We start from the raw sequence: 7726 nt of genomic DNA, 5'->3' as shown, positions 1-7726 counted from the left end.
TAGGCATTATATTTGACCACATTTTACACCTCGCTTACGCTCAGTGTAAAATATCGACAAATATAATGCCTACACATGTTAAAATGACCATAGAGCATGACATGAAGGAATTATTTCTTAATTATTAGGAATATTTTGAACTTTTGTACTTCAAACCAAAATGTCGCCATTTTTATTTGATTAACAAAAACGTAATTTAGAAAAATCAACAGTTTATCAATAAAAGAAGAACAGAAACATTTAAACTTACTTTCAGAATGTTTTTACTTAGATTTCTGGTGTTGTTCAAAATTCATCTGACGTTGACATTTTGATTGTGACGTCAATCATGTGCAGCCCATGTTCAATTCGAAATAAAACATGGCTTTGTACCCAAAGCTAAAGAAGAACGTCATATTAGAATTATGATTAGTAGTATACAATAATTTTGTTAGTTCTTATTTGTTTACTTATTTCTGAATTTTTTTCTTTTTTTAAAATTATAATATATTTTAATAATACAATATAGAATGATCTGTATATATTTGAAAAAAAGAGAGAAAAAAATAAAATCACAGAAATTTGGAATTTCTGCAACAGCAAAACAAACAGAATAAAAATCGAACATATCATAGGTGGTGATGTGGATATGGTAAAGATAAAACAATAAAATATACTATTAGAACAATAACTAGAGGCTCCAAAGATCATGTGTTGCTCACCTGATTCTACTTCAGTTTTGGAAATCATAAAAAAATCAAAAAATCCTGGTGGCCATCTTAAACAGTAAATCAGCAACATTACAAATTAGCAACACAGTCACTTCATTGGCACCTTATAAGGAATATTTATGCCATGTTTGGTTTCGTTTAATCCAGGTCACCTGCAGAGGAAGCATTTGTATGTGGTTTCCATATGGTCTTATGTTAAAGTTATGCTCCAAAGTACTCACAATTAGTCAGCACCTCAGGAATATTCATGCCTATTTGGTTTCATTCATTCGTATGTATTTTACATTTGGTCTTATGTTAAGCTTACTCCTCCTTCTGGCAGCCGTCTTGGATGACAAATCAGCTACAAAGTAATAACAGTTGGTAAGCACCTTAAAAGAAACATTCATACCATTTTTGGTTTCAATCCATTAAGCAATTTTGTAGAAGAAAACATATGTATATATTTCCTATAGTGGCCTTTGTTAAGCTAAGTCTCCCGTTGAAAGCCATCTTGGTCAATGTATTTACTACTTTGTTATAAAACTTGGTCAGCACCTTATAAGGAACATTCCTGTCATTTTTGGCATCATTATTTTCAGTGGTGCTTTAAAAGAAGACCTGTGTATGTATTTCCGATATGATCCTATGTAAAACTACAAAGTTCCCGCTGACTGGTATCTTGGATGCCATTCATCGCCTACAAAGTTACAACACTTGTTTATAATCCTGGTACCTTTGATAACTGTTTAGCACCCTTACAAGGAACATATATTTATGCCATGATTTATTTCGTTCCATTTAGTTGTTCTCTAAAAGAAGACATTCAAAATTGAGAATGAAAATTGGGAATATGTCAAAGAGTAGAAAACAGCCGAAGTCACCAATGGGACTTCAACGCAGCATTTTGAATGTATTTTCCATAGGGTCCTATGTTTATCGGAGTCCCACGCTAGCGTCCATCTAGGATGATGGATCGCATACAACGTTACAATACTTGGTACTCGTGTAACAAACAAATTTTAAAAACAAATTAAAGATAATTTACTGTCAGTACTATATAGCATTAAGTTCTTACATTATTTTTGGAGTAGAACAAAAGAGCCTGTGTCGCTCATCTGCATCTTCAGCAATAGCCGCTTTTGGTCAAAATCATCATGAAAATTAAAGGACAACATCTCTATAAAGAACTGACTATTTTAGTCGCGTTACGTTGACGCATTTGAAGATCTTGTCCTTTTGATAATGTTTAGCTTTTCGGCTAAAGTTTCCTTTTTACATTCGTTTCATCTACACTTTTCAAGACAATAGTCAAAAACACCAGAAAAGTACAGACATATATATTTTAAAGGGAAATACCTCCAATAATGAGTCGACTAATGATTTCAGCCATAATGACTTACTTGAAGATCTAGTCTCAAAATATTTAAATTTTAAAAGCTTTGGTTGAACGGTTCATGAGTAAGCACACAGACTCGACTGCAAACGTCATTTCTCTATCTTTCAAGAACCATAACTCCTGAACGGTAACAATCAAAATCGTCATTATTGAACTTGACCTCTATTTGTTGCCAGTAACATCATATTTAAATTTCGATAGCTTTGGTTGGACGTTACATGGGTTAATGCACAGACACGACGGAAAATGCCATTTTTCAATCTTTCAAGGACCATAACTCCTGAACAGTAATAGTAAAAACCGTAATTTCGAAGATGACTTCCATTTTGTTGTTAGTAACATCATATTAAAATTTTAAAAGCTTTGGTTGAACGTATCACGAGTAAAGGCATGACCAACACTTGGCTGCCACCGTGTAGACCGCCACACATCCCCAAATCAATAATCGATATTTTCGTCGAAAATTCGGTTAAAATGCTTTCAGTATAATTAAACACCGTTTATCACGGTTTCGAGGAGAGAGAAACAAATAGCGCATTTCCATTCAGTAATTTAACCAATGTATCACTCCCGCTGAGTTACAGTAACATTTTAAGTGGTCAATAAACGATCGACCTACTTTGAGTCTACTATTATAGTAGTCTTGGACCCACGTAAAGTTACATATACACATTATCGATGCATTATTAACACCTAACAAAGGTAATCGATGCATTATAACACATAACAAAGGTATGAATTGTTTTCAGAAACATACTTAACATTATTTCACAAAATTTATATAACATCCGGGTTGGAAATTAATATATGACTAGAGCACACCCGTGATATCGCGGGTCCGTGACTGAATTAAAGCATATAATACTTAGTATAAGTATTGTCATCTGATAAAGTCATGCCGATTATAAGATACACAGTTTTCTCTGCTTTCAAATCTTTGTTTGAACCCGTCGAACTGGAACTTATCAATTATTGGTAATATTAATACCATATAAGAAAGGTTCAGGTAGATTTTGGGGGTCATGGCCCTCACTGTTATAAGGAATAAGGGGCCAAAAACAATACTTTCTATATTGCTTATTTCTTGACCAATTTCAATTAGGTTTTATTCTTGAATTCTTATAGGATTTTTTAACATGCAGAATCTAACTGTGTATTTAGATTTATGTTTTTGGTCCCATTTTCAAATTGGTCTACATTAAGGTCCAAAGGGTCCAAAATTAAACTTTGTTTGATATCAACTAAAATTGAATGTATAGCATAATGGGGTTCTTTGATATGCTGAATAACCATGTATTTAGATTTTTGCGCCCATTATCAAATTGTTCCACATTGAGGTCAAAAGGGTCCAAAATTAAACTTTTTGTTTGATTTCATAAAAAAAATCAATTACTCGGGGTTCTTTGATATGCTGAATCCCACCATGTATTTAGATTTTGGATATTGGACCATAATAGGTAAATGTCCAATTCATTTTTTTTTAATTCTTAGACCACACTAGAGCACACCCGTGATATCGCGGGTCCGTGACTGAATTAAAGCATATAATACTTAGTATAAGTATTGTCATCTGATAAAGTCATGCCGATTATAAGATACACAGTTTTCTCTGCTTTCAAATCTTTGTTTGAACCCGTCGAACTGGAACTTATCAATTATTGGTAATATTAATTATTTGGAAAACAAAAGGTCCTGGAATGGAGTATTTTTTATCAACAGCACTGTCCTACATTAGTTATTGATAAAGTTGAATTCTTTGATTAGCTGTTTTACGTCATGTCCGCTAACAAACTGAAAACTGTACCTATACGTCTTATTTTTAGTCCAGATTTTTAGGATTCGTATTGTTATCTTAGAAAGTCTTACTGATTGAAATACGACAATAGGTAACAATTTGATAATTTAGTAGTGTCAACCCTGTGAATATGACCCGTGTATATAGCATATTAATCCTGAATACACCATTTAGTGGTGCGCCAGTCAGATGCGGAACGTACAGATAAGGTAATAGGTAACTGTAACAGGTGAAAATACTATTGCTATCGGTCTCGGACTCGACCCGGAACTTCTTAATTATTGGCAATATTAATTACGTGGAAAACAAAAGGGCCTGGAGGGGTGTAATTTTTAATATACACCTTTGTAATATATCAGTTATATAAAAAGTTGAATTCTTTGATTCGTCGTTTTTACGTGATGACGGCTGACAAATTGGACATCGTAATTTTAGTATTATAGATAGATAGATAGATAGATACTTGTGTTTTAGACATTTTGACGTATTGATGAAAAAAATATAGTTGGAAAGGATGCATTACAGGGCCATTATATGTTAAGGTCTTTTTCACCGATTTGGCTGGAGTTATCATATTTCATTTATAACATACTAAATTGTATATCCAAATAACAAACAGATTAAAAATATAAATTGCATGACCTCAATAACATGTATCAATATTTTGTTTGTATTTTTGTCTAGACGTAATCTAATTATCAATTAAGATGACCTCCGAATACTGACGACAGTCATATAACCTGATATAGATATCCATATAACGGTCCATCTCTATAATTCATTGTCCTTGTTATTTTGATACTATTGCAGTTTGAAAATTCCATACTGAACTGGCTACAGTTTATGTAGGGGTCAATATAATTTTTATATAGTAAACCTTCAGACTGTGTCAAAGTTAACTAACCCAGGAGCGACATATATTTTTAAATATAAATTGATTATTTTACGTAATGATTACAACTCATACAAATTACAGACGACTACTAAAGGTAAAAAGCGCAAATGTCCAGTCAAATTAATACAGGTGTAACAAAATTTAAAGCGCAAATGTCCATAGTGTTTGAAGCGCAAATGTCCTATCGTTTTACAGGTAAAAAAGCGCAAACGTCCTGTGCCCATGAATATAATAAATAGCGACAGCGTCCAATTAAATATGTGTAGGTCTTTTTGGTTTTATATTGTAGGTTAAGAAGTATGTTTATCATCATGTTTACTCGTATTTGAATGATTTTTTGGTTGATCGAATCAGTCGACTAAATGATGCATTCGTTTAATGTCGACATTGTTTCCTTTAAATAGCTGAACACATGCGTAACCGATCTCCACCTTATGCGGCGCTCACACAGTACTGACGTTTGGATTTTTTTAATCAGGAATGATCCTGTAAGGGATCACTGTAAAAATCATGAATGACTTAAGAGATTAAATCAAAGGTCATGAGCATTCGTATTCAATTCAAATCTTAATTTTACAAAACTTAACAAAATTTACAGTTAAAAGCGAATAATTATTTCACAATATCACGTACACAACCCTTTGTTTCTAGAAAAATGTTAAATTTTTCAAACAGTTAATTTATATTTATTGTTACCATATCAATGATGATTCATGTCAAAGGTGAGCAGAATCTGATCCACACGTAGAATCCGTCGTGTTGCTCATGTTATCACAAACCCGGTAAATAGTCTCATTCGGTAGGAAACATTCGTGAAAAGGGGAGAGGATTGAAGTTACGCAAAAGGAATATATCCGATATCATATGTGAAACAGTTATTCCAACATGGGTTTTCGTCCGTAAAATTTACGAAGGGATTATCTCAACTTCACCATTAGTAACTCTTAGTTTGATATCATCCTTGCGAGCAGCAGCCCTCTATCAAAGAAATCATGATAGGAAATACAAGCCCAGGAATATCGTATTAATCAGTAGATATATACTCCGTATGCAGGTGCTGTTGGAATGTTGCTGCATAGAAATGGAAATTTCACAATTGGGAAGCTGAAACATCTCTTTTCTCGTTAAGTTGTGTTTTCAATCGACGCTCATTGTCAATTTCTAGATGTAAGTCAAGATATGAGGCCGACTTAACTGAATCTGTTGTTTCCTTTATCTCTTGTTTGATGTTATAGATGCGTTCTACAAAGTCACCATTTTTTTGATTTTTCAGTGAGAGAACATCATCTATATAGCGGGGTTATTGCTAATGTCTTATCTTTCTTTCTATCGAGTTCCCATATGAAATCAGAATCATACAAATAAAGGAACAGGTCGGCAAGTAGATGAGAACAGTTATCAAGTTCCCATTGACATGCTGATTTTTTTGTTGAATACATGCCCTCCAAACTCAACAAATTTGTTGTCAAGCCGGAAATCAAGCACCGTGATAATGCCATTTTCAGAGGTTATTTTGTTTGAATCAGAGCGGTTTTTTTTTGGTGCAAAATACTATTTATTATTCCCTAAGACAAGATACTTTTATCTATGTTGTTGGTTCTCTTATATGAAACAAAGCAGGATCAACTCTTTCAATTTCAAATGGTCTTTTGTTTGGAATCGTGTTAAGTGTGGACAGGTCAAATACTTAATACTATTGCAAGATGAAAAAGTTTTAGATTGTATTTATCTAAACATCTTTGTTCTTTTAATACCGCATCTGATCCACAATACCTTAAGAATAGGTAGTTTCAAAATAACTATGTTGCCCGGTTTTGATTGCTGAGAATATTGATATTAATAGTTTAGAAAGAAGGTTCGTTTATCACTTTGAAGACCACGCAATATAACGTTGTTTGTAAGGACATTTATGTAGTTTAGGTATCCAATATAGAACAGAAGATCCACTTCTTAATCTTTGGGTGAAATTCCAAAGGAACATAGAATAAACCTTTGATTTTCCATTATTTACTTCTTGGTAAGTGTTTTTGGGGTAAAGTTGAGTTTCCAATTAAATTGTCACTTCCTAGTACTAGAACTTCATTTATAAATCATTAAATGATTAATGTCATATGATGGGACAACAACATATTTATCATAGAGGTAGGACATGTGTTTTGTAACATTTGGCTCGTTATAAACATTGGTGTTGCATGGCTATTCATATACTAGTACCTACGACGTTTTTAAATTCTGATTTGTATCCACGACTTCACAACTTTATCAATTCGGACACATTATCTACGTCATCTTTCTAGTGTAAAACCCATTTCCTGACAAGATCTTTGACTGAATTCATCAGTATTTTAAAGTGCTTCCCTTTGATGGATTTGGGCTTACAATATTTCGGGCCGTAAAATAACAAGTTTTATAAAGAAGTGTTATTTACAATGTTTAGGTCACCAATAATATCGTGGCCACCCTGATTAGAAATGCGCGGGAAAATAGCACAGGTACAAACAGTAGGTTAAGCTTTGAAGTCGTCAATATTGAAATCCTTCGACACGTATATTTTAATTGAAAATTTCAATTGCGATTGTTTTGATTTAGGTATAAAAAATGATAAGTAGAGTAAATATAGAAACATATGTTCGAATGAGCTGATTTATGATGAAGGATTTCGGACCGACATGATGACACAGATACCTTTGTTGGCAACTTAGGAATTAAAGTTTTGATCAGTTCATGTTTTTCAATGCGAACTGGTTTGAAAAGTCAATATCCGAGATGTAAGATTCATCTTCTTTCCTTTTCTTTCACCGACGTATGCTTATCCGCAAATTTTTAAAGTTACACTCGAATTCGTAGATTCTGTATGCTTTATCTGTGATATAGATAGTCCATAAGGTCAACAAACTCGTGATGGCGTCTATAACTATCTATGTCTTTGATATTGATTTTTCAATTTT

Source organism: Mytilus trossulus, chromosome 2 (assembly GCF_036588685.1).
Source record: "Mytilus trossulus isolate FHL-02 chromosome 2, PNRI_Mtr1.1.1.hap1, whole genome shotgun sequence".
NCBI classification, from domain to species: domain Eukaryota; kingdom Metazoa; phylum Mollusca; class Bivalvia; order Mytilida; family Mytilidae; genus Mytilus; species Mytilus trossulus.
Note: the sequence above shows the minus strand (reverse complement) of the source record.